Source organism: Mandrillus leucophaeus, unplaced genomic scaffold (assembly GCF_000951045.1).
Source record: "Mandrillus leucophaeus isolate KB7577 unplaced genomic scaffold, Mleu.le_1.0 Scaffold383, whole genome shotgun sequence".
Classification (NCBI taxonomy): Eukaryota; Metazoa; Chordata; class Mammalia; order Primates; family Cercopithecidae; genus Mandrillus; species Mandrillus leucophaeus.
The window spans coordinates 1261284-1269121 of record NW_012104065.1 but is presented as its reverse complement, the minus strand read 5'-3'; positions in this window follow the sequence as shown (position 1 = coordinate 1269121).

Here is a 7838-nt window from a genome sequence, read left to right as displayed (position 1 = left end):
AAAAGACAATAAAGAAGGGCATTATACAGTGGTAAAGGGTTCAATTCAACAAGAAGAGCTAACTCTCCTAAATATATATGCACTCAATACAGGAGCATGCAGACTTATAAAGCAAGTTATTAGAGACTTTCAAAGAGACATAGACTCCCACTCAATAATAATGGGAGACTTTAACACACCACTGACAATATTAGATCATTGAGAGAGAAAATTATCAAAGACATTCAGGACCAGAACTCAGCTCTGGATCAAGTGGACCGGACAGAGATATCTACAGAACTCGCCACCTAAAAACAACAGAATATACATTCTTCTCAGTGCCATAGGGCACTTACTCTGAAATTGATCACATAACTGGAAGTAAAACACTCCTCAGCAAATGCAAAGAACTGAAATAATAACAAACAGTCTCTTAAACTGTTTGCAATAAAATTACAACTCAAGATTAAGAAATTCACTCGAAATCATACAACTATGTGGAAATTGAACAAACTGCTCCTGAATGACTTTTGGATAAATAATGAAATTCAGGCAGAAATCAAGAAGTTCTGTGAAATTAATGAGAACAAAGATACAACATACCAGAACCTCTGTGATGCAGCTAAAGCAGTGTTAAGAGGGAAATTTATAGCACTAAATGCCCACATCCAAAAGCTAGAAAGATCTCAAGTTAAAAAACTAACATCACAACTAAAATAATTAGAGAACCAAGAACAAACAAACACCAAAGTTAGCAGAAGACAAGAAATAGGAAATAACCAAGATCAGAGTGGAACTGAAGGGGATAGAGACATGAAAAATCCTTCAAAAAATCAATGAATCCAGGAGGTAGTTTTTTGAAAAAATTAATAAAAGTAATAGACTGCTCCCTAGACTAATGAAGAAGAAAATAGAGAAGATTCAAATAAACACAATTAGAAATTATAAGGGGGATGCTACCACTGACCCCATAGAAATACAAACTATCAGAGAATACTATAAACACCTCTATGCACATAAACTAGAAAATCTAGAAGAAATAGATAAATTCCTGAACACATACACCCTCCCAAGACTGAACCAGGAAGAAACTGAATCCCTGAATGGACCAATAATGAGTTCTGTAATTGAGGCAGTAATAAATAGCCTACCAATCAAAAAAAGTCCAGGACCAGAAAGATTCACAGCTGAATTCGACCAGAGGTACAAAGAAGAGCTGATACCATTCCTATCAAAACTATTACCAAAAAAAATGAAAAGAAAGAACTCCTTCCTAACTCATTCTTTGAGGCCAGCATCATCCAAAACATACCAAAACATAGCAGAGTTAAAAAAAGAAAAAAATTCAGACAGATATCCCTGATGAACGTCAGTGCAAAAATCCTCAACAAAATACTGGCAAACCAAATTCAGCAGAACATCAAAAAGCTTACCCAACACAATCAAGTAGGCTTTATGCCTGATGTGCAAGGCGGGTTCAACATACGCAAATCAATAAATGTGATTCATCACATAAACAGAACTAAAGACAAAAATCACATGATTATCGCAATAGATAAAAAAAAGGCATTCAATAAAATTCAACATCCCTTCATGTCAAAAACTCTCAATAAAGTAGGTATTAAAGGAACATACCTCAAAAAAATAAGAGCCATATATAACAAACCCCCAGCTAATAACATATGAGAATGGGCAAAAGCTGGAAACATTCCCCTTGAAAACGAGCATAAGATAAGGTTGCCCTCTCTCACGACTCCTATTCAACATAGTATTGCAAGTTCTGGACAGGGCAATCAGGCAAGAGAAATAAACAAAGGCATTTAAATAGCAAGACAGGAAGTCAAACTACCTTTGTGTGTAGATGGCATGATTCTATATCTAGAAAACCCTATCGTCTCAGCCCAAAAGCTTTTAAAGCTAATAAGCAACATGAGCAAAGTCTCAGGATAAAAAATCAATGTGCAAAAATTGACAGCATTTCTAGACACCAAAAACAGGTAAGCTCAGTCCCAAATAACGAATGAACTCTCATTCACAATTGCCACAAAAAGAATAAAATACCTAGGAATACAGCTAAAAAGGGAAGTGAAGGACTTCTTCAAGGAGAACTACAAACCACTGCTCAGAGAAATCTGAGATGACACAAATGAAAACATATTCCATGCTCACAGACGAGAAGAATCAATAGCGTGAAAATGGCCATATTGCTCAAAGCCATTTATAGATTCAATGCTATTCCCATTAAACTACCATTGACATTCTTCTCAGAATTAGGAAAAAAACTATTTTAAAATTCATATGGAACCCCAAAAAAATCCCGAATTGCCAAGGCAATCCTAAGCAAAAAGAACAAACCTGGAGGCATCACACTACATGACTTCAAGCTATACTACAGGGCTACAGTAATCAAAATAGCACGGTTCTGGTACAAGAACAGACACAGGGACCAATGGAACAGAGTAGAGAACCCAGAAATAGGACCACACACCTACAACCATCTAATCTTTGACAAACTTGACAAAAGCAAGCAATGGGGAAAGGATTCCCTATTTAATAAATGATGCTGGGAGAACTGGCTAGCTATATGCAGAAAATTGAAACTGGACCCCTTCCTTACACCATATACAAAAACCAACTCAAGATGGATTAGACTTAAATGTAAAACCCAAAACTATAAAAACCCTAGAAGAAAACCTAGGCAATACCATTCAGGACATAGGAATGGGCTAAGATTTCATGATGAAGATGCCAAAAGGAATTCCAACAAAAGCAAAAATTGACAAATTTTTGCAAAAGCAAATTGCAAATTTTTTGCAAAAATTGACAGACTATCTACAGAGTAAATAGACAACCTACAGAATGGGGAAAAAATTTTGCAATCTATCCATCTACCAAAGGTCTAATATCCAGGATCTATAAGGAACTTAAACAAACTTACATAAAAAAGACAACCCTATAAAAAGTGGGCAAAGGACATGAATAGACACATCTCAAAGGAAGACATACATGCAGCCACAAATATATGAATAAAAGCTCAACATCACTGATCACTAGAGAAATGCAAATCAAAACCACAATGAGACATCATCTCACACCAGTCAGAATGGCTCTTATTGAAAAGTCAAAAAGCAACAGATGCTGGCAAGTTTGTAGAGAAAAAGGAACACTCACTGTTGATGTGAGTGTAAATTAGTTCAACCAGGCTGGGCACAGTGGCTCACGCCTGTAATCCCAGCACTTTGGGAGGCTAAGGCAGGCAGATCACTTGAGGTCAGGAGTTGGAGACCAGCCTGGCCAACATGGCAAAACCACATCTCTACTAAAAGCATAAAAATTAGTCAGGCATGGTGGTGCCCAGCTGAGGCACAGGAATCGCTTGAACCTGGGAGGTGAAGATTGTAGTGAACCCAAATTGCACCACTGCACTCCAGCCTGAGCAACAAAGCAAGACTCTGTCTCAAAGAAAAAAAAAAAATTAGTTCAACCATTATGGAAGACAATGTGGTGATTCGTTAAAGACCTAGAGGCAGAAACACCATTCCACCCAACAATCCTGTTGCCAGGTATAGTCCCAAAGGAATACAAACCATTCTGCTATAAAGACACTTGCATGCATATGTTCATTGCAGCACTATTCACAATAGCAAAAACATGGAATCAACTTAAATGCTCATCAATAATAGACTGGATAAAGAAAATGTGGTACGCATACACTATGGAATACTATGCAGCCATAAAAAGGAATGACATCGTGTCTTTTGGATGTCCTGGATGGAGTTAGAGGCCTTTATCCTTAGCAAACTAACACAGGAACAGAAAACCAAACACTGCATGTTCTCACTCATAAGAGGGAGCTGGAAGCCATCATTCCCAGCAAACTAACACAGGAACAGAAAACCAAACACTGCATGTTCTCACTTATAAGTGGGAGCCAAATAATGAGAACATGTGGACACATGGAAGGAACAACACACAATAAAGCCTGTCAAAGGGCAGGGGATGGAAGAAGGGAGAGGATCAGGAAGAATAGCTAATAGATGCTGGACTTAATAGCTGGGTGTTAAGCCCAGGTATTAAGATGGGATGATCTGTGCCACAGACCACCATGGCACATGTTTCCCTATGTAATAAACCTGCACATCCTGCACAGGTACCCCTGAACTTAAAATAAAAGTTGGAAATTTAAAAAAAAGAAAGAAAGAAAGAAAGAAACTGGGCTTAAAGACACTAGACAGTAGATGTAAGTCTTACACATAGTCCTAACACATACTAGTCATGTGTTTCTTAACAAAGTCACTTAGCTGGCCAGGCACAGCTCACGCCTGTAATCCCAGGACTTTGGGAGGCCAAGGCAGGAGGACTGCTTGAGCCCAGGAGTTTGAGACCTGTCTGGGCAACATGGTGAAATAACAACTTTACAAAAAATAAAAAATAGCTGGACACAGTGGCACATGCCTGTAGTCCCAGCTACTCAGGAAGCTGAGGTGGAGGGATTGCTTGAGCCTGGGAGGAGGGTGCAGTGAGCTACTATCATGCCATTGCTCTCCATCCTAGGTGACAGAGAGATACCCTGCCTCAAAACAAAAACAAAAACAAAACAAGGTCACTTAGCCTATTTGCCCTCAATTTCCTTACCTGGAAAATAGGGCAAATACTGTCTATTCTAACTACTTTTTAGGTTACTATGAAGATTAAATTGAAAAACGAGAATTTTAAAACTGCGAAGTGTATATTTAGTATATGAAAAAAGAAAATATGTATAAAAAGGAGCTAGGTTAGATATTTTTATCTACACTATTACATACTTCTTGTTATAGAACTTATAAAAATATACACATCCACCACTTGTTAGCAGAATATAAATCACTTCCTTTTTTTGTTGTTTTAACTTCTAACACCAGTCTTTAAAATAGAAGTTTCTTATATGTAATACACAGAAATGTGAAAAATGTATTAATTTCTGTATCTCCATATTTTCTAAAAATTCAACAGTTTTAAACTAAATGTGAGAATGGGAAACTTTTCATTATACAAATAAGTAATTTAAGGTAAAATACTAAAATAGGTTTGTTTTCCTAGTGTCTCTCATTTCCCTTTTCTTTGCTCTTCCTTTCACCACCATCCATTACTTGCAGGTATAAAGTAACCTTGTGTCAACCCCTTTGACTTATACCCCAGTAAAAAATCTCCTTTGGGAGTAATCTGCAGTCATGTGTACCCTGATACATGAAAGTCCATGTATGACTTTTTCCGTAGATAATTGCTTTGTAAGATTCCTCTCTAGCTATACCCTGAAAGCCTAGCCCCTGTTTGGTTTAGGGGACGTCAGGCATGAGTGAGCAAGTAGAGAAAATCGTGTGCTTAGCTGCCCAGCTCTTCTGCCCCTACTGGCTCTGGAAACTTGCAATTCAAATTATTGACAGAACTATAGTAAACTGTTCCGCTAGGCCAATATGTAAACAATGCTGTTTTCCTGGCCATTAGTCACAAAATGTCAATGTTTATGTAACTATGGTCAAGATCCAGAAGCAGCAGCTTGACCAAAATTTTCCTTTCTCAATATTACAGTACAGTTCTGCTTTTGTACACAACTCACACGAATGTAGAACCGTGTGGTTATATTAAGTTGGCCAGCAAATTATGTTTTCCTTGACAGCAATTAAAGTTTTACCCAAAGATCTCCCAGTCTGAAACAACTTCTAAAGGCGTATTTTTTTAATTAAGGAAAAAAAAGATATAAATGATGCAGTAAAACCCTACACCAAGTCCAGAAAACTTACATTATATTTCAGCTAAAATATCTTTCTAATTCTTCTCTACATTTGGACAATAACATGTTGCCTTTCAACTAACATTTTTATCATTAAATATGTTAAACATCCATTGAATTTACAAACCATCAACTTGAGAAATGTACAAAAGCTCTTATCGGTATTTTCTTCTATTAAAAAAATTAATTCTTAACAATATCCGTGCTTGCCTAAAACAGGAAAAATGAATATAAAAAATGGTAAGCAGCCCAGTACGGGGCTCATGCCTGTAATCACAGCACTTTGGGAGGCTGAGGCAACACAGCAAGACCCCATCTTTGCAAGATAATGGAAAAATTAGCTGGGCGTGGTGTGTGCCTGTTGTCCCAGCTACTTTGACAGCTGAGGAGGCAAGATGTCTTGAGAATTCGGGGCTGCAGTTAGCTACAATCATGCTGCTACACTAAAGCCTGGGCAATAGAGACCCTGTCTCTAAAAATAAACAAACAAACAAACAAAAATCCAAAACACGAGCTGTTGCAACTAAAAAGAATTACATAATTTAAAATTTTTTTTAAAAAAGGACCTTTATTTAAATTTGAAAAAAAAAAAAAATCCTAAAGGCCTCTTATCTGATAGTTAAATCTCTTTCCCATCTACCCACTCCCCAAAGTCTTTGCTAGGCAGCCACTCAACTAATTAAATTCAACTGAAAACATGGATGTATGAAAAGTGAGGTGCATTTGTCAAGAAACTGTTGTGCATTTAGATGATTGTGACTGATTTGATTAACTTACTGGACTACAAGGCTAAGAACACTGAATGTATCAATTTGGGTCTAGCCAACCTCCTTCTAAAGAATAATAATCATAGTATTAAAAACAATAATAATAACTGCCATATTTAGTGAGCACTCCCTACGTAGTAACAGACACTGTCCTAAACACTTTACGAACTTTATTCATTCAGTTCTAATGACCATTTGAGACAGATAATGTTATCTCCATTTTCCAAAGTGTAAGCTGAGACTTAGAGATGTTAAATAATATGCTCAAAGTAGTTGGACTAGAAAAAGTAGAATCAGGATTGAAGCCTGAATCCGCCCATCCCCTAAACAACTGTGTCCTTTGATCATGCAGGGACTTGAAAAATATAATTTTATTGAGGATCAAGACTATAGGGCTTACCAAGAGATGCTAAAACCATGTCTGGAATTCATCTAGACTGGAGCAGAGAATCAGAAACATGCACATGAAGGTCTATAACTTGAGCTATCGAATTCAGAAAAGTAAACTTAATCAGAAAAGAGCCACTAGGTCCAACAGTTTATGTGAAAAAGAACCAAACACAGAAAAGTCGGCCAGCTAGAAGAGAAACAAGCCTGTACCACCACTTCCGGAAAATAAATTTCAGAGCATGTGGGCTCATCAATGCAGGTCAGGGGAGTAAGGACAAAAGGGACAAACAGCTCCCCACTCACCTCACCCCAACAAAGGATATGGAAAACAAGAGACAACAGAGACAGGGTAAGAAGGCTGAAAGTTATTTTAGTTGCTTTAATCCTCAGTTCATCAGCCATTAGAGTATTGATTATACTATTTTAAAAAGGGTGGTTGGGGAATTGAATGAGATAAAACATGTGCAGTATTTAGCACAATATCTGACGTAAATATTAATAGCAGTAAATATTAGCTGCAGTTAGTATTGTTCTAGAGAATCACCTACAGCTAACTATAGTGTAGTTTCATGCAAATAATCATTGACTGCAGTCAGAAGACCCGGTCTGGGCCCGATGCAGTGGCTCACCCCTGTAATCCCAGTAGTTTGGGAGGCTGAGGTAGGAGGATCACTTGAGCCCAGGAGCTCAAGACCAGGCTGGACAACAGAGTGAGACTCCACCTCTACAAAAAATTTAAAAATCAGCTGGGCATAGTGACATGTGCCTGTAGTCCTAGCTACTTGGGAGGCTGAGGTGAGGGGATTACTTGAGCCCCAGAGTTCGAGGCTGCAGTGAGCTGTGAGCACATCTTTGCACTCCAGCCTGGGTGACAAAACAAGACCCTATCTCAAAAAGAAGAAGGAGGAGGAGGAGGAGAGGGAGGGGGGAGG